Source organism: Anabrus simplex, chromosome 7 (assembly GCF_040414725.1).
Source record: "Anabrus simplex isolate iqAnaSimp1 chromosome 7, ASM4041472v1, whole genome shotgun sequence".
Lineage (NCBI taxonomy): Eukaryota > Metazoa > Arthropoda > Insecta > Orthoptera > Tettigoniidae > Anabrus > Anabrus simplex.
The window spans coordinates 246,606,171-246,626,581 of NC_090271.1; the positions used below are offsets into that span (position 1 = coordinate 246,606,171).

At 41.7% G+C, this 20,411-nt stretch overlaps 1 protein-coding gene across 2 annotated transcripts in view; it reads right to left on the reverse strand.

Moving 5' to 3' along the window:
* pinta (prolonged depolarization afterpotential (PDA) is not apparent) overlaps positions 1 to 19,890 on the reverse strand; it is a 127,911-nt gene extending 108,021 nt beyond the window's left edge. Inside the window, exon 1 of one of the 2 annotated variants that reach the window (XM_067151651.2) lies at positions 19,802 to 19,890. The gene's annotated coding sequence lies outside the window, so the exon portion shown is untranslated. The other variant, XM_067151650.2, reaches the window with a different exon arrangement.
* Between the last annotated feature and the right edge of the window lie 521 nt (positions 19,891 to 20,411).

Below are 20,411 nucleotides of genomic sequence, written 5' to 3' on the forward strand. Positions count from 1 at the left end.
GAACTACTGCACGACTAAGTTTCGGTACTTCGATGTCTCCGAAAACCTTCACAAATTTAGTTAGTAGGAGTTAAAGCCAATAACATTATTATTTCGGGTGTACTTCCTATTTTTGGGTGCTGAATTTAAGAAATTGTCCACCACTTCAGAACTAAGGCAACGAATTGTGTTTCGCAATTCTCATGAGAGCGAATAAATAGAGGAATTTCGTACCTTAATTTATTTTGTCCTTCAAAATTATGTTAGAAGTATCATTTTAACTGTTTTATCATGTATTTTCATCTATCCAGCGAAGTGAAATCTAAGAAAAAGCGTTATTTGACGAATTAAAATTTCTAAATAATCAGTTTGATCTCTTTTCTAGCAGAATATATGTGATTCTTGTTGGCGAAGCGTTTTCATACGTGTAAAAGTGATTTTTCTTATGATGTTACATTTATCATGTTAATTTGCCGCCGTTTATATAATATGTACGTGATATTTTCGTGTTAGCCAATACCAGCAATCCGGCTACTTCGGCCGCCATGTTTTTTTAATATTACGGTCTGAGGATTGGTGTTGGTCTTGGTTTATATGGCTATTCAGTACGGAAAGAGTATTCAAACCGATTTGAATCCTGCATGTAAACACACTAAAAGAACATCTCAATATCCGCAAATGGTTTCCTACAACGAGCTTTTGTTAAATTTAGAAATGGAGGGTTTAGAGAATCCAATGCAGAGGTCTTATCCCCCTGTGGGTAGGGGTGGTAGAATAACACCCACGGTATCCCCTGCATGTCGTAAGAGGCGACTAAAAGGAGCCCCCGGGGCTTTATACTTTGGAGCCTGGGTTGGTGACCACGGGGCCCTTAGCTGAGTCTTGGCATTGCTTCCACTTGTGCCATGCTCCTCACTTTCATCTATCCTATCCGACCTCCCTTGGTCAACTCTTGTTCTTTTCCGATCCCAACGATATTACGTATGGAGGCCTAGGGAGTCTTTCATTTTCATGCCTTTAGTGGCCCTTGTCTTCCTTTGATCGATACCTTCATTTCTCGAAGTGTCGGACTCCTTCCATTTTTCTCTCTGATGAGTGTTATATAGCAGATGGTTGCCTAGTTGTGCTTCCTCTTAAAACAGTAATCACCACCACCACCACCGCAGAAGTCTTATAGCGACGATGGGATAGGAAAAGGCTAGGAATAGGAAGGAAGCAGCCTTGGCCTTTTCACTTGGTGTGAAAATGGGAAAGCACTGAAAACAGTGGGGTTCGAATCCATTATCTCCTGAATGAAATCTCATAGCTGCGCGACCCTAACCGCACGGCGAAATCACTCGGTACACTGTGTGCACAGTATCTTAAACTATATTGGAACAAGGACTTGTAAGCCCAACCCCATAATAACAGGATAGGTCGTATTAGATTTGTTTAGATTAGATTTAATTAGGTTAGGCTAGGTAATGTTAAGTAACAATTATTTGTAATTTCATTTTTGTGTCGCAAAGACTGCTGGTGTAATTTGGATACAAATCCTGTAGTAAACAATAAATTAAATTACAGAATACGAACGACCACAGTAGCTGTACTCGTTCTCTCGTCTTGTAAGCCCAAAAACATATTCATGATACTATGCTTTAGTACCCGTGGAGTAGGGTTAGCGTGCCTGTCTCTTACCCGGACGCCCCGGGTTCGATTTCCGGCCAGGTCAGGGATTTTTACCTAGATCTGAGGGCTGGTACGAGGTCCACTCAGCCTACGTGATTAGAATTGAGGAGCTATCTGGCGGTGAGATAGCGGTCCCGGTCTAGAAAGCCAAGAATAACGGCCGAGAGGATTCGTCGTGCTGAGCACACGACACCTCGCAATCTGCAGGCCTTCGGGCTGAGCAGCGGTCGCTTGGTAGGCCAAGGCCCTTCGAGGGCCGTAGTGCCGTGGGGTTTCGTTTGGTTTTAGACATTATGTTTTTCAGTGTCGCGGAGAAAATGTTCGGGCGTGAAGTTTTTCATACTTAAATATCAGAAGAGGAGGACTTTGTGCACTGACCTTCTCCTCCTCCTCCTCCTCCTCCTCCTCCTCCTCCTCTTCGAGAAGGTACAGGGGAAGTCATGACCCGAACAGTGAATACGGTACATCTTGAGCGAGATGACAATGGGCAAGATTTTAAAACGCTTTAAAATACAAACCGCGTCCAGTACAGTCAAGCTTCTTGTACACACAGACGTATCAAAACAGCTTCCGCTTCCGACATTAAAAGTACGGTTCAAGGTCACGACACAGTTCTCCGGCGTTCGGATACGAGCGGCCAGTGAACTCTGCGAGTGCGTAGCGAACAAATACATCAGCCGATTTCAGTGAAATGACAGGCGTTATGTGCAGAATATAGTGAACTATACAGAGTGTTAGGGAGAGAAATAAAAACATTTATGTCTGCTGGTTATTGATAGAGCCCTGAATACATACGAGATCAAAATAATTATAACATTTCAAAGATAAAAAAATGAAGTAGAGAATTTGATGTTCGTAGCTCGCGCGGAAGAACATGGGTTCGAATCCCCGTCAGGAAGTCGTAAAATTTAAGAAACGAGATTTCCACTTCCGGAGGTGCATATGGCACTGAAGTTTACTCAGCCTACACCAAAAATGAGTACCAGGTTAATTCCTGGGGGCAAAGGCGGTCGGGCGTATAGCTAACCACTCTATCCCATGACGTGCCGAGGTTAACAATGGTGGAAGCCTTTACCTTCCACTCCTCCAGGGGCCTTCATGGCCTATACGGAGGTGACTTTGCTTTGCTTTGCAGTGTGTCACCAAGTAGGCCTACTTTTCCTGTGAAGTTTTGGCGCTTATACGATAAAATTCTCTTACAGGTAGCGCCCTGCACGGATGCAGATATCCGCGATTTATCCACGAAGTTAGTGTCTTGGCGGATGCAAATTGTATGGCAGTGCGGATAATTTGCTGATAATTTCTAAATAATGAAGTTTATTGATTTTCACTCAGGTATATGCCTACTTTTTTGCTTGTGGTTAGGCGACTATGACAGTGGTGTGGGAAAATGGTGATATATACAGATCCTTGAGACCATAAAGCCCTAAATCTGATCTAAGCCTGTCCGCAAATAATGGAAGGAACAAAGGTCAATACATCCGTATTTGTCGCAAGGGAGAATCCCTCATAAACCTGTGACTGTAGGGGATCTTATGCTAAGCATCAGGCCTATTGTATTATGTTAACAGATATCACTATCACTATCAGCCATATTCAATCGTTTTTACGATGTGGCCTCTTTAAGTCCGAAGCAAGGTAGGTTTTCATAAGGTCTCTCCATCTGGGACGGTCTTGAGCGATGTTCTGCCAATTGATCCCAGTAATCTTCCGGATGTCTTTATCCCATTTGTCCGGTGGTCTTCCCCTAGGTCTCAGATGATCTTTCGGACTCCATTCAAGCACAAACTTTGTCCACCTACCATCAGTTCTCCGAGCAACATGGCCTGCCCACTGCCATTTTAGGATAAACATCCTTTCTAAAATGTCACTGACCTTTGTGACTGACCTGATGTAATCTGCTCTCTTCCTGTCTTTCTTCGTGAAGCCTAGCATGAACCGTCCCATAGCTCTTTGGGTTGTTCTGAGTTTTTGCTTAACAAACTCGCTCAATGTCAGGTTTCACAACCGTAAGTCAGTACAGGAAGAACACTCTGGTCAAAGACTATCTTCTGTAGGTGGATTGGCATGTTGGATTTGAAGATGAAGAATTTCTTCCCGCGACCCCACGTGTGTGGGAAAAGCGGTAGAAAAAGAAGAATACTATTAAATTTTGTGTTAATATTACATATTTCATTTTGATACTACAGTTTTTGTACATATTTCGAACTTTGATATTGCGTAAAAATCCGGGCCTAAGTAGGCTAGTAATAACACTGTTATCCTATAACAACTGTGAGACGTAATTACACGAAATCTCAGGAAAAGACAATTATAAGAATGAACAAGTCGTGGCGATTCCTTACCAACGCCAAAAGAAACAGACTGTGCCTCTTGCCAGTGCAGGCATCACCGACACTGATGAGCCCATAAGTATAGGGATCTCTAATGAACTCCTCGTTGCCTTCAGTGCCATTGATCATACAACGTCCATTCACACGAAGTATTCACTTGCAGCGGTGTCCGCACACAGCCTACTGTCTACGTCTGAAGAGAAGTCGCGGCAGCTTGTAGGCGCTGGCCTTCTGACCCCAACTTGGAAGGTTCGATCCTGGCTCAGTCCAGTGGTATTTGAAGGTGCTCAAATACGTCAGCCTCGTGTCGGTAGATTGACTGGCACGTAAAAGAACTCCTGCGGGACTAAATTCCGGCTCCTCGGCGTCTCCAAAAACCATAAAAGAAGTTAGTGGAACGTAAAGTAAATATTATTATTATTATTATTATTACTATTATTATTATTATTATTATTATTATTCAATGATGGCGGCTGTGTGATAGGACGTATCGTTTGCGAGTGATAGTGAATTGGTACTTATAAGAGCAATATTTCACAATGCAGACTGTATTAGTTGTGAAGAGTGTAAGAAGCAAACGCTGATCAACGGACGTTAAGGTGAGTCTGTGTGAAATGTTTAGTGTCGTTAAGAATCACGAACTACGGTTGCATGAAGGTACTTAACCTAAACGAATAAGAGTTAGGTTCGAAGCTTAGACAACATCGAAACGTAATAAGTAGTTCACAAGATCACCGCTAAAGGCGTATTGGAACAATAATTTTGTGGTACTATCACTTGAGTTGTGAGGAAACAACACTAGAGCGCAGTTATACACCTAGTGCTAATGTGGGTCGTTCGCGTAATGTTCTGGTGATAAATGGAAACATCTACTAACACAATCACGCGTGATCAAAATCAAATGGTTACTCCGAGCATCGAATCATCGAATAAACTGAAAGAATCAAACGATGCCTCGCGAGATACCGACCTAATTATCCTATCTACAGCTGTGGAACAAGGTGAAGGAGAGGGGGAAGATGACCCAAACATGGTCGAGACGGCAGAAGTACAAAACAAAGAGCTTATATTTGTAACATTAGTCAATGAGATTAAAGAATGCGACAAAGTAAAATGGATCGAAAGATTGCAGCAGATGATTGATGCACGGTTTAGCAGGATGCCCCGAGGATGGTGGCCGAAAATAACCAAAGAGTTTCAACAACGCTTTGACCAAGGAGCTCGTCAAATTGATGTCAGGAATTTATACAATCGATTCAGACACAAGAGTCAGAATATTAATGCATGTGAAACGGATAACCTCAAAGAAAATAATGCAATACAAATGCCATCTATGGTGAAGAACACAGACTTGTTCCTCAAAGTGAAACGAACGTTATTGACAAATATTGATGAATACTGTAAGAAGAAAGAGGCAAAAACAAGAACTAAGAAAATATTTAGCCAGGAAATAAATCAAGAAATATTCGAAATGATGAATGTAATCATAAAATCGGAACGAGTAGAACAGCAAATAACCACGATCGCCGAAATGAATGATGTGTTGTATGCATGCCAACAGACGTATGAGATGGTGACAGCTAAAGAAAAGAAGGCATCTGTCTGGAAAAGCTCTATCGAAGCCAAGATCAACAAATTGAATAGAAAATTGGAAATAGTTGATGCCCACCGCCCAAATGAAAGAGCAAGTAAAGAGTTGATTAGAATGTGTAGAGAAAATCGAATTCATTCAAACAAGAGTAGTGATATTCAGAAGATGCGTGATATGATTCTTGAGAAAATAGCTATTTACAAGAAGAAGACAGTGATAGCTGAAAATCGTATAGCATCTAGAAACACAAACCGAAAGTTTGAGTTTAATAGGAAGACCTTCTATCGTGACCTTGAAGGCGACAGATTTACAGTAAGTGAAGATATTAATCTTGAAGAAACCAAACGCTTTTGGACTACAATTTGGCAATATGATGAAAGACAAGATTATGAACAACTGATCCAAGAACTAAGTCCAGCGGAAGTGGAGGTAGATATGGATAGAGATAAGATAAAAGAGGTCATATCCAGTTGTATAAAGTACCTTGCGAACTGGAAAGCAACAGGACCTGATTTTGTATATAATTACTTTATTAAGAGAATGTATGCACTACATGAGAGGTTAGAACAACTAATCCACGAAATAATCCAAAACCCAGACTTGATCGATGAAGAACTTTATGCTGGGATAACATATTTGATTCCAAAAGTCCCGAATGCAAACATACCGCAGCTCCTGAGGCCAATTACATGCCTTTCAAATTTATTCAAATTAATCAGCAAAGTGTTCACGGTAATAGTCAATGATTTCTGTGACGTGAACAATATTATCTCAAGTAATCAAATGGGAACACGCAACCGATGTCAAGGCGCTAAGGAACAAGCACTTATAAGCAAAACCATAAATGAAAAGTACAATAATAAATTGTGTACTGCTTGGGTGGACATTCAGAAAGCATATGATTCGTTGTCACATGAATACCTAATTGAATGCCTACGGAAGATACATATGCCAGAAAACATCATTAAATTTGTCAATAGAACACTTGACAAACAGAGAACAACATTAATATGTGGAAATAAAGTGGTCGGTGACGTGAAAATAAATAGAGGAATATTACAAGGAGATGCTCTATCACCCAAGTTGTTCGTAATTGCTATGGAATCATTAAGCAGAATTCTAAATAAGAACTGCGAGAAGATCCAAGCAGATGAACATGGAAGAATTGAGTGCAACCACCTCATTTTCATCGATGACATTAAATTGTTCGCCAAAGATGTGCAGACATTGAACGAGCTGAGCCAGTGGACGAATCAATGTCTCAACAACATGGGTTTTACAATCAATCAGCAAAAGTCAGCGAACAATATCAATTCGAACCATATCTTTGGAGAGAAGGTAAATGACGTGGAAGGATACAAATACCTAGGAATATTAGAAGACTCGAGAAATGTAATTAAACCCGAGAATAAAGTTATCATAGCCAACAAGATCGAATCACGGGTAACAAATGTATGCCAAACAAAGTTGAACGCGAGAAACCTGTTTGCAGCAATAAATGAGTACGCGTTATCAACTATTAACTATTATATTGGCCTGATCCCGTACGAGCACGAAGAATTTAACAACATTGATCTGAAGGTGAGAGCAGAACAGCAGGTAATATGGAACGACTGTACCTGAAAAGACATGAGTTAGGAAGAGGACTACAAAATATTTCTGAGAAGGCCGAATTGATTTTACTAGAACTATGTAAATATTTGACAACAAACACAAGAACGAAGTTTATCGCTGAAAGTGAAAGAAGAAATGCAACCCATCTTGGACTGATTGAAGAACATTTGAAACGGAAGTACCTAATTGAGGAAGGAAACGATGTCACGGTAAAAGTAGTTAAACAGAAACAAAAACAGATGCGAATGGATCGAATCATGGCTAAGTCAATGCATTCCACATTGTTCCGTGAACAACAGGAGAAATTTGTTGACGTAAAACAGTCATCGTTATGGCTAATGAGGGGGAATATATCTCCACAGGAAGAAGGAATGTTCTGTAAGATACAAGACAGAAACATCTTCTTTAGTCATGGGAGTATATTCCAGAGGTGCCCACACTGCAACCAGGGCAATAAGACACTAGATCACCTGGCAACACAATGTGGACGAATGCTTAATTTGGACTACAAGAAACGCCACAATGATGTTGTCAGATGCTTGCATTTCATGTTCACCAAAAAGTATGGGCTGAATAATTCTAAGAAAATAAAGAACTATAAAGTTGAAAATGTCATATCCAATCAGCGAATTAGAATAAAGTCAGACGTCATCATACAGACTGAGCTTCGCATTGAACACAATAAACCGGATCTGATGATACATGACCTTGTAAAGAATGAAATCCTATTAATTGAAGTTGGAATCACAAACAAAAATATCCTGAAACAGACCGAAACCACTAAAGGAAGAAAGTACGAGATGCTAGCCAACGAACTCTCACTTATGTACAATGGGGCCAAGGTGACGATGGTCCCTGTGGTAATAACATGGGACGGGCTAGTTACCAACTTGTTCAAGAAGCACATGGACAAATTGGAAGTGAGCAAACAGCTACAGGCCTACCTACAGACCATTGTACTAAAAAGAACATGTGAGAGTGTGCTAATCGACTTCAGACGAGGCAACTTGGATAACGAGTTGTGGACGGAGGACTTGCAAACAATGATGGACCAGATGGAGGCGGTCCTGGTACCGTAAATGGTGTGCAAGAAGTGTGTATACAAATGCGTAGAATCATTGGATGTAACATGGACTTAAAAACTTATTGAATAAATTTATTATGATTATTATTATTATTATTATTATTATTATTATTATTATTATTATTATTATTATTATTATTATTATTCTTTAATTTTGAGGTCACAATTGCAAAATTCCAACTTCATAATGACCATTCAATTACAATCAATCAATACTGATCTGCATTTAGGGCAGTCGCCCAGGTGGCAGATTCCCTATCTGTTGCTTTCCTAGCCTTTTCCGAAATGATTTCAAAGAAATTGGAAATTTATTGAACATCTCCCTTGGTAAGTTATTCCAATCCCTAACTCCCCTTCCTATAAATGAATATTTGCCCCAGTTTGTCCTCTTGAATTCCAACTTTATCTTCATATCGTGATCTTTCCTACTTTTATAAACGCCATTCAAACCTATTCGTCTACTAATGTCACTCCACGCCATCTCTCCGCTGACAGCTCGGAACATACCACTTAGTCGAGCAGCTCTTCTTCTTTCTCTCAATTCTTCCCAACCCAAACATTGCAACATTTTTGTAACGCTACTCTTTTGTCGGAAATCACCCAGAACAAATCGAGCTGCTTTTCTTTGGATTTTTTCCAGTTCTTGAATCAGGTAATCCTGGTGAGGGTCCCATACACTGGAACCATACTCTAGTTGGGGTCTTATATGCACTCTCCTTTACATCCTTACTACAACCCCTAAACACCCTCATAACCATGTGTAGAGATCGGTACCCTTTATTTACAATCCCATTTATGTGATTCCCCCAATGAAGATCTTTCCTTATATTAACACCTAGATACTTACAATGATCCCCAAATGGAACTTTCACCCCATCAACGCAGTAATTAAAACTGAGAGGACTTTTCCTATTTGTGAAACTCACAACCTGACTTTTAACCCCGTTTATCAACATACCATTGCCTGCTGTCCATCTCACAACATTTTCGAGGTCACGTTGCAGTTGCTCACCATCTTGTAACTTATTTATCACTCTATAGAGAATAACATCATCCGCAAAAAGCCTTACCTCCGATTCCACTCCTTTACTCATATCATTTATATATATAAGAAAACATAAAGGTCCGATAACACTGCCCTGAGGAACACCCCTCTCAACTATTACAGGGTCAGACAAAGCTTCACCTACTCTAACTCTCTGAGATCTATTTTCTAGAAATATAGCAACCCATTCAGTCACTCTTTTGTCTAGTCCAATTGCACTCATTTTTGCCAGTAGTCTCCCATGATCCACCCTATCAAATGCTTTAGACATGTCAATCGCGATACAGTCCATTTGACTTCCTGAATCCAGGATATCTGCTATATCTTGCTGGAATCCTACAAGTTGAGCTTCAGTGGAATAACCTTTCCTAAAACCGAATTGCCTTCTATCGAACCAGTTATTAATTTCACAAACATGTCTAATATAATCAGAAAGAATGCCTTCCCAAAGCTTACATACAATGCATGTCAAACTTACTGGCCTAATGCTACGATTCTCATCAATTTTGAGATATGCTAATGAGTTTTTCAAGAATACAGTGCAATAAGAAGACACATTTTACCCTCGTCTTTTATTGATCACGGTCTATAAATGTATACAAAGACTTTTCAGATGAACATGATGACAAACTATCACAGTTTACTTAAGTTTTTTTTAAGTTTGTAGTTAGTAATTGTTTTTAAGCCCCCTCTTTCATTCCTCCCCCTTAGCCAATCATTGCCTTTTACCAATGTTTTTTAAGTAGTCAAGTATGTTTGTAAGATCATCTTGAGATGACTATGTTTTTGCACATTTAATGTTTTTACCTGAACAAAGATACCTGTGTTTGATGATGTTTATAATAAAACGAAACATGCACTACTACTAATTTGTGAACTTTCTTAAGGCACACATGTTGTATCGATAAAGTGGAACAATAATTACTGTCAAGTTTGTTAAATTAAGCTATTTCTTGTGCACGAGAGTTGTCAGTCAGCTCAAGCTCTTGACATGACTGGAGTAAAGGGTAGGTCAGTACCGGTAGGTTCAAGGTCAATTCGTGGAATGTAAGCGATATTGCCAGATGATGAAACTTTCAATAATTATATTTGGTTTGACGTCTTTTATTACAAACCTTGTTCCATTACACAACCCTCTTTCGGTGTTCAGATTTCTGGGGAGCATGACAGTAGCTCCTACTTTCAATTGCACCTTATGAAGTAGAACGACTTATGGCTGGCGGTCTCCTCAAATTAGCGATACAAAATGTGTGTTTTTTTCTTGATATATCTCGGAAACACCCACGGTATCCCCTGCCTGTCGTAAGAGATGACTAAAAGGGACCCCAGGGGCTCTCACCTTGGGAGCGTTGCAGCATTGCGTCCACTTACTTGTGGCAGGCTCATCACTTTCAACTATCCTATCCGACCTCCCTTGTTCAACTCTTGTTATTTTCCGACCCCGACGGTATTAGGTTGAGAGGCCTAGGGAGTGTTTCATGTTCACGCCTTTCGTGGCCCTTGTCTTCCTTTGGCCAATACCTTCATTTTTCGAAGTGTCGGATCCCTTCCATTTTGTCTGTCTGATTAGTGTTAAGTTATAGAGAGAATGGTTAACTAGTTGTACTTTCTCTGAAAACAATAATAACCAACACAGCTATCACGGAAAGGCTTGGTTCTAGGACCTTAAAATGTGGCTTTCGGGAAGTCGTAGGGGCATGCCGAGTATTGTTTCTCGCACCGAGTGGCATAAATTGAGCTTTGTTCGGTCTTTCTGTGACAAATTCAAAACATCGGAATGAAATACCTACTTTTCCTACTAACGAAGGAACACATACATGTGTTACACTCGGATTCGGTTGAAATGTGGTAGGAATATTCGCGGGAGGCAGTAGAATGCTAAGGTGAAAACTGCATGTGCCCAGCGCAAGTTTAAACGCCGAAATTGAATAAATAAGTAGTCGTAAAACTAAAAGTGCCGCGGAAGTATCGGGGTGTGGCGGAGAGGTAGGGAGGAACGAAGCAGCGGACGTGAACCAACCGGGCTGCGTCGAGCTGCGCCAGCAGCCAGGCAGCGTATAGTTAGCGCGTTCCCCTAACTTCCCGATCAGATGTGCAAAACGTAAATATGAAAACAGCACATGAAACAAGTGTACAAATGACGATGTATGAACAACGATGCCAATAAGGTTTGGAAAATTACGAGTAACAAGAACTCGGGCGTGAATTTTTCAAACGTTATTGGCATTGTTGTTCAAACATCGTCATTTGTACACTTGTTTCATGTGCTGTTTTCATATTTACGTTTTGCACATCTGATCGGGAAGTTAGGGGAACGCGCTAACTATACGCTGCCTGGCTGCTGGCGCAGCTCGTTACATCCTGGTTGCTTCACGTCCGCAGCTTCACCTCCCTACCTCTTCGCCACACCCCGATACTCCCGCGGTACTTCTAATTTTACGACTATTTATTTGTTCAATTTTGGCGTTTAAACTTGCGCTGGGCACATGCAGTTTTCACCTTAGCATTCTACTGCCTCCCACGAATATTCCTACCAAATTTCAACCGAATCCGAGTGTAACACCTGTATGTGTTCCCTCGTAAGTTATAAAGAACATCTGTGCCAAATTTCAGCCCTCTAGAATAAAAGTGAGTCATCGAGGCCTACGTTAGCCTTTTATGGATTCTCAACTATGACAAGCATTTTCACCAGGACAACCTTGTGTTGAATTGTACCTCAGCCACAAATATTCTTTAGCGTGATTGCATACCGTAATCAGGTTTCGACAATGACTCCTACCGTATCAGTATAAGATAACGTATATAAAGCAATAGGAGGCAAGGTCTCTTACATTGTCTGTCTGTTAGGTCATCAGCCCAGAGGCTGGTTGGATCCTCAAATAGCACCACCAAAGGTTATGCGGTTATAAGGAAACCGCAAAAACCAATGGCAGCACCAAAATGAGGCGTACTAGGCAAGACGAGGAGCGAGGTAGTTTGCCATTGCTTTCCTCACTGGGTCAGAAAGTGCTATTGCAGCACGACTGACCCTATGAGCAACACCTTTCATAACACGCAGATGCACTAGTCGTGCTCTGAATGCCATTACTCAGCACCACCCATACCCCAGCAGCTTCCATATTGTCACAGCCATGGATTAGACTGGGACTTCAGTGAAAGCTACACTTTACTCTGGCCTGTGCCAAGAGATGGATACAAAAGTACTGTATCCATCAAGAAATGGCAGCAGGCAAGTCTCTTACATACGAGGAAGCATTCGCATCCATCCCAGTCCAATGTTCAGATTAGGAACAACTTTATCGGTACTCATACGGTTTAGGAATGTAGTTGATAAAATGTGTAATGGTGCAGCTCCTATAAGCGACTACAAAGACTGCGACATTTTAGTGAACCATTACATATACACTTCTTCATCTTCTTTTCCAGTCGTCTGTGGTCGACACTGGAAAAGATTAAACATGTTGTTATATCTCAGGCGCATGCGGGTTTTACTGCTGGAAAAAGTTGTGTGGATAACAACTGTTGTGTACGTCGGATGTGTGAGAAAATTATGGCGAATATTCAAGATCTTTATTTTGGTGTTTGTTGATACAGTAAACGTTTATACTTCTGTGCCAATGTAGTTACTGTGGAAGACCCAGGAAAATGTTGGTTTGGTTGGTGCAACAATAGAATTTGGGAAAAATATATACTAAGGATACAAGGCAGTTGTGAAGGTTGGTAACAAAATATCAGAAATGTTTGAAACAAGTAAAGGATTAAGACAAGGGTGTTCTATGTCACCAAGTTCTACAAAAAACAAAGTCTGCGACAGCATATCTTTAACATACAGCCCACTATGAATGTTTTTATGCTACAGTAACGATTTAACTGAAGCAAGTCGGAAAACAAAACCAGTCGTCCGAGCGCATTTTTAGTTTACGCTGGCTAAATCGTCAAAGTTACATCTATACTACGACGATAAGAATTGCTCAGCATAAAAAGTTCTATAAAATAGTCCGCGAAAGCACATATCTATCTTTAACACATAACCCACTATAACTGTTTTTATGTTGCAGTTTGCAGTAAAAAAGTGAAATTTAAAAATTACTTTTTAAATAATTTAATTATTTAAGTAATTAATTATTAATTGTCCGCCTCTGTAGTGTAGTGGTTAGTGTGATAAGCTGCCACCCCCGGAGGCCCGGGTTCGATTCCCGGCTCTGCCACGAAATTTCAAAAGTGGTACGAGGGTTGGAACGGAGTCCACTCAGCCTCGGGAGGTCAACTGAGTAGAGGTGGGTTCGATTCCCACCTCAGCCATCCTGGAAGTGGTTTTCCGTGGTTTCCCACTTCTCCTCCAGGCAAATGCCGGGATGGTACCTAACTTAAGGCCACGGTCGCCTCCTTCCCTTGTCTATCCCTTCCAATCTTCCCATCGCCCCCGCAAGGCCCCTGTTCAGTATAGCAGGTGAAGCCGCCTGGGCGAGGTACTGGTCATCCTCACCAGTTGTATCTTCCGACCTAGAGTCTGAAGCTCCAGGACACTGCCGTTGAGACGGTAGAGGTGGGATCCCTCGCGGAGTCCAGGGAAAAACCGACTTTGGAGGTTAAACAGATAAAGAAGAAGAAGAATTATTAATTACTTAGTCCTTACCAAAAATAAATTGTTTATTCCCCTCAAGTAACTAGTGCAGAAAATGTAATTTTTCAGAATGTTATTTTCACCTATACTTCGGGAGATATCGTCGTTTTAAATTTTCGCGCAATCTCCATTCTGAAGTATGGAAAGATAGATTCCGAGCTATGAACGACTTCGGCCAGCATTCGTTGACATGTTACGATACAATAATTAATAGTTTTCCTGTGATTTTTCGTTATCTATATAAAATCCATCTTGCCGAGAAGGAAAGCGAATACAGGTCGTAGTACATTGCGTTCGGAAAGGTGCATTTATCACATAATAGTCCGGCTCCATGGTTAAGTGGTTAGTGTGCTGGCCTTTGGTCACAGGGTTCACGGATTCGATTCCCGACAGGGTCGGGAATTTTAACCATCATTATTTAATTTCGCTGGGAGGGGGGCTGGGTGTAAGTGTTGTCTTCACCATCAATTCATCCTCATCACGACGCGCAGATCGCCTACGGGAGTCAAATCAAAAGACCTACACCTGGCGAAACAAACATGTCCTCGGTCACTCCCGGCATTAAAAGCCATACACCATTTCATCACATAACATTGAAACTGAGCAACAAAGCGATTCTAGAATGTCACAGGACAGAGAAAGACAGACTTCACAAGGACAAAGGGAGCCATTTGTGTCCAAATTCACGCCCAGGTTCAAGTATATTACTCAATATACATACAATAGTAGTCGATAGTGAAGAAGCCTACAAAATTTCTAAATTCTTTACATCCTTCCGCCATGCCACCACACACGTTGATAGAATATTGAAAGTAGGGGGTGACTATTATACAAATGTTACGTAATCTACACCCGCCAAAGTTATGCAATGGGACGCGATTGGTAGTGAACAATTTGAAAAACTGTTTGATTGAAGCTACTAATTTAATTGGCTGTGGCACAAGAGAAACGGTCTTAAAACCGACAATTCCTATGATTCCTTCAGATTTGCCTTTTGATTTCAAACGAGTCCAATTCCCGGCGTGAATCTGCTTTGACAAGAGAATAAACAAAGCACAGGATCAGACCCTTGGCGTGGCTGGAGTGGAATCTCAGTGGAGAATCTTTTTCTAATGGGCAGCTTTACGTATGAGTCCCTTTCGCGTGTTACATCAAAACAAAATATTTTCGTGTTCATTACTGGAGGAAAAACGACTAATGCGGTATACAAAAACATCTTATAAGTCTTTTGTTAAAACTAAATAAATAAATAAATAAATAAATAAATAAATAAATAAATAAATAAATAAATAAATAAATAAATAAATAAATAAATATTATTACTCGGTATATCGCCTATAGTGAAACTTGCCCCTTGGTCTTCTCTCGATCTTGATCTGCTCTTCTCGAGGCAACGCATGCTCTGCTGACGAATAATCACAAAAAAACGGCCATGGTCACGGTCCCGTGGCTTACCATGCACTGCTAACTTGATCACATCCAACAGGCGCGGTTTAAAGAGACCCTCCTGAACTCAGTATTAAAGTAGACAGTTTAACGAGGCCCTCATTGATTCAATGTTATGAGTAAGTACTCTGTCAGAAGTAGTCTTGAATATTTCACTTAATGGATATTTACATCGTGAGTTAAAACGACTTCTCTATAATTTATATACAGTCAAATCTCATACAGTTGCCGACAGTGCAAAGGAAACCAAACCAAACTCTATGGCGCAACAGCCCCGAAGGCTTTGGCCTACCAAGCTACCACTGCTTAGCCCAAAAGACCCTCATCTCATGTAGCTCCTCAATTGTAATCACGTAGGCTGAGTGGACATCGAACCAGCCCTCATATCCGGGTAAAAATCACTGACCTGGCTGGGATTCGAACCCCGGGCCCCCGGATAAGAGGCAATGGGAATGATTAAATTACCAACGGTACTGGCTAACTCCATTCCCAATGGCACCTCAACATTAATATAAGACTAAGATCATGGTTATCAATAAAGCCACTCAAAATCCTCAGGCTGGAATAAATATAGCAGTTCAAAAATTGAGAATATAAGCCAGTTTAACTCCATCGGAAGCATCGTCACTAGTGGGGACGGCAAAATACACCACGGCATCCCCTGCCAGCAGTAAGCGGCGCCTAAAAGAGGGACCAGGGGCTCTCAACTTGACAGCGTCCGTAGGCAACAATGGTTCACCTAGCTGAGTTTGGCATTGCTTCTACTTAATTGTGCCAGTCTTCTCGCTTTTATCTTTCTAATCTGACTTCCCTTGATCAACTCTTCTTCTCCGACCCCGGCTGTATTAGTTTTACGAGACGTAGGAAGTCTCATTTTCAAGCCCTTCGTTGCCCTTCCTTTTTTGCCGATACCTTTTCTCCCGTTGATTAGTGTTGAGAGAGAATGGTTGCTCCACCTGAGGGTGGGAGCGGTAGAATAACACTCACGGTATCCCGTGCCTGTCGTAAGAAGTGACTAAAAGGGGTCCCAGGGGCTCTGAACTTAGGAACGTGGGATGCGACCACGGGGCCCTTAGCTGAGTCCTGGCATTGCTTCCACTTACTTGCGCCAGGCTCCTCACTTTCATCTATCCTATCCGACCTCCCATGGTCAACTCTTATTCTTTTCCTACCCCGACGGTATTACGTATGGAGGCCTAGGAAGTTTTTACTTTTCATGTCCTTCGCGGCCCTGGTCTTCCTTTGGCCGATACCTTCATTTTTCGAAGTTTCGGACCTCTTACATTTTTTCTCTCTGATTGGTGTTATAAGGAGGATGGTTGCCTAGTTGTACTTCCTCTTAAAACAATAATCACCACCACCACCACCACCATCACAACAACAAAAACAACAACAACAACAGCAACAAGATGGTTGCCCATTTGTATTTCCTCTTAAAACAATAATCTCTGCCATCACCACCTACTAACTGCGATAAACAAACAGTAGCGCCACCTAGCCCAATTACAATCGCAGGCCTAAGCTGAATAAGTTTATCGAAACAAGGAGGATATTTGTGAAGAGCTTTGTCTCGAGTGTATTTACATATGGATGTGAAATTTGGTCACTGGGAAACCGCGGAAGGCGAAGGTTTGAAGGAGTAGAGATGTAGGGGTGGCGAGAGACCCGAACAAGAGTTGGACACAGAGAAAAAGTAACAACCACATTCTTCTTCTTCTTCTTCTTCATGTGTCATATCTGGTACCCATACGTTGGCGATCACCCTGGAGAAAGCACTCCTTGAAGAGTGGTTCGGTGTTGTTGATTCAACTCTAGTCCTTGATGTTTTGAACCCATGCCATCGGTGGTCTACCAGCTCTTCGTTTGTCTTCTATCTTTTCTTGTAGGACCTAATATGAAGTGTAGATGCCCGTACTTTCTACCTCGTAGAACATGGCTTAAATAAGCTGTTTTCCTGGCTTTGGTGATGTTTGCCAACTCACGCTCAGCTCCTTAATACTTTATTATTGGTTACAAAATCTGTTACCGAGCTCGATAGCTGCAGTCGCTTAAATGCGGCCAGTATCCAGTATTCGGGAGAAAGTGGGTTCGAATGCCACTGTCGGCAGCCTGAAAATGGTTTTCCGTGGTTTCCCATTTTCACACCAGGCAAATGCTGGGGCTGTACCTTAACTAAGGCCACGGCCGCTTCCTTCCCATTACCAGGCCTCTTCTGTCTTATCGTCGCCATAAGACCTATCTGTGTCGGTGCGACGCAAAAAAACAAAAAAGAAACAAAAAAACAAAACAACAAAGCCACTGCAGTCTGTTCATGGAGGAAGCTTTGACAGTCCAGGTCTCTAGTTCACAAAGCAATGTTGACCAGACGTAACATCTCAACAGCTTTTGCCTGAGTTTGAGGGTTAGGTTATTACCACGAAAGAATGACATATTTTGGAGAGATGATCTGGACGACTTACAAGCAGATTAGGAGCCGCATTTTAGTGTCACAAATTTCGATCCTTAAAAATATACATTATCGATGATAGTGGTCCGCCTTTGTGGTGTAGTGATTAGTGTGATTAGCTGCCAGCCCCGGAGGCTCGGGTTCGATTCCCGGCTCTGCCACGAAATTTGAAACGTGGTACGAGGGCTGGAACGGGGTCCACTCGGCCGGGAGGTCAACTGAGTAGAGGTGCATTCGATTCCCACCTCAGCCATCCTGGAAGTGGTTTTCCTTGGTTTCTCACTTCTCCTCCAGGCAAATGCCGGGATGGTACCTAACTTAAGGCCACGACCGCTTCCTTCTCCCTTCCTTGTATATACCCTTCCAATCTTCCCATCCCCCCGCAAGGCCCCTGTTCAGCATAGCAGGTGAGGCTGCCTGGGCGAGGTACTGGTCATCCTCCCCAGTTGTATCCCCAACCCAAAGCCTGAAGGTCCAGGACACTGCCCTTGAGGCGGTGGAGGTAGGATCCCTCGCGGAGTCCGAGGGAAAATCCGACCCTGGAGGGTAAACAGATAAAGAAGAAGACGAGTGTCAATTTATACAGCGGAATTATTCGCAAATCACCAAACCCCATTATTTATAAAACAACATAAAATCAGCAAAGCTCTAATATGCACTGATTCACTTAATGTATGAAATGCACCATCGAATTGCAAAGACAATAACTGGTGTGTCCAAAATATCAGAGGTAGCCATATGCCTTCTTCTTTTTCATCTGTTCTACCCACCTCTACTCAGTTGGCCTCCCGAGGCTGAGTGGACTTCGTTCCAGCCCTCGTACCACTTTTCAAATTTCGTGACAGAGCCGGGAATCGAACCCGGGCCTCCGGGGGTAACAGCTAATCACGCTAACCACTACACCACAGAGGCGGACAATATATACACTTATTGACATTATAGGTCTGCATTGTCAAATAAATGTGTGATAAAAGTTTAGTGTTCAGCAAAGGTTGTGCATAAATAAGTGCATGCCACTTATATCAGGTGCACTACACATCAAGAAAGTATCATGTTTCTAACTAAAATATGATATTTTGGTATCAATTTTCATTGCTGTAATTATTTTTAAATAATTCGAGGAGCGTGTCGCAAGCATTCTTTAGAGCAGTGGTGTGTTACACTCAAAAGAAATACAATAACTGCTGCTAGTTGCAACGAAATGTCAATTCATCTACGTACAGTCTGACTCGTTGGCTGAATGGTCACCGTACTGGCCTACGGTTGAGAGGGGGCTGGGCATTTGTGCTGTCCCCAGTATACGTGCTGCAACTCACACACCACATATAACACTATCCTCCACCACAATAACACTCAGTTACCTACACATGGCAGATGCCGTCCACCCTCATCGGAGGGTCTGCCTTACAAGGGTTGCACTCGGCTAGAAATTATTATTATTATTATTATTATTATTATTATTATTATTATTATTATTATTATTATTATTATTATTATTATTATTATTATTATTATTATTATTATTATGTGAACATTTAAACAACTCATTGAAAATGGAACAAACTTTTCGTTTTAAGATTTTAGCGTATGACAAATCCCAACATTACCACTAGAAAATACATTTAATCTGAAATCTGTAACACATTTTTCAGGTTCATTACCTTTCAGTAGTTCTGGCTTATTTTAATAGCAGTCATCGCAACTGACTACACCACACGGTCACATGGAGTTCCCCTATCAGAGCACTACTGTTATCTGAGTCACACGGAAGCCAAGTCGCCTCATTTAAGCCAAGTCGTCGACTGAGAACCAATATTAGTTGACCAGTTGACATTATCTCGATTTTAAGCAATAGATTTCCGTACTGTCCTTCGACTTCCCGCGCCAATCTGCGCAGACTTCCCCTAACTTATTAAAACAAGCACGAGGCCAAGGCTCCAGGACCAATTAACGTAAAGCCGACTCATTTACCTTTATCTGCTCCGCTGTCCGAACTTGCACTGCTTGGCAGTCTTGGCACTCCTCTCAGCGATGAGTGCGACATCTGTAGCCACGAGCTCACAGCATGCCAGAGCTGCTCACGTGAATTACGATATAATGGACAAAGGCCATTGTTATATTCACTGCGGTAATGTCTAACAACACTGACTACTGTTTCCTTTCTAGGCGTCACATTGTACAACATCAGGCTACAAACATGAGAATCTTCGTGTAGCGAAATCTTGTTCTTACATTCAAGCTTATATCGCCGCAACATAAAATCTAACCCGAAGTATTGAGGTACCGATTGATTGTTGCAAGCGGGAGAAACAGAGGCTAGGGCCTGCAGGGCCTGCGATGCAGGCGGGCCCGGGCAGTAGCGGCGATTGGGAATTAAAAGTGCGGGGGCAAAAAATATACAGACGACAAACATTACCCGAGTTTGTGGGATATAGCGCCCGGGGGAGGAGGGAGGGATATACATCAAAACTCAAAAAAATAAAAGCTACAATAGGGTAAGTTATTTTATGCTCTCTGAGCGAATTTCGACAGACAGGTAATGGCTGACAGTTTACACATTTAATAGAATTATGATTAGAAT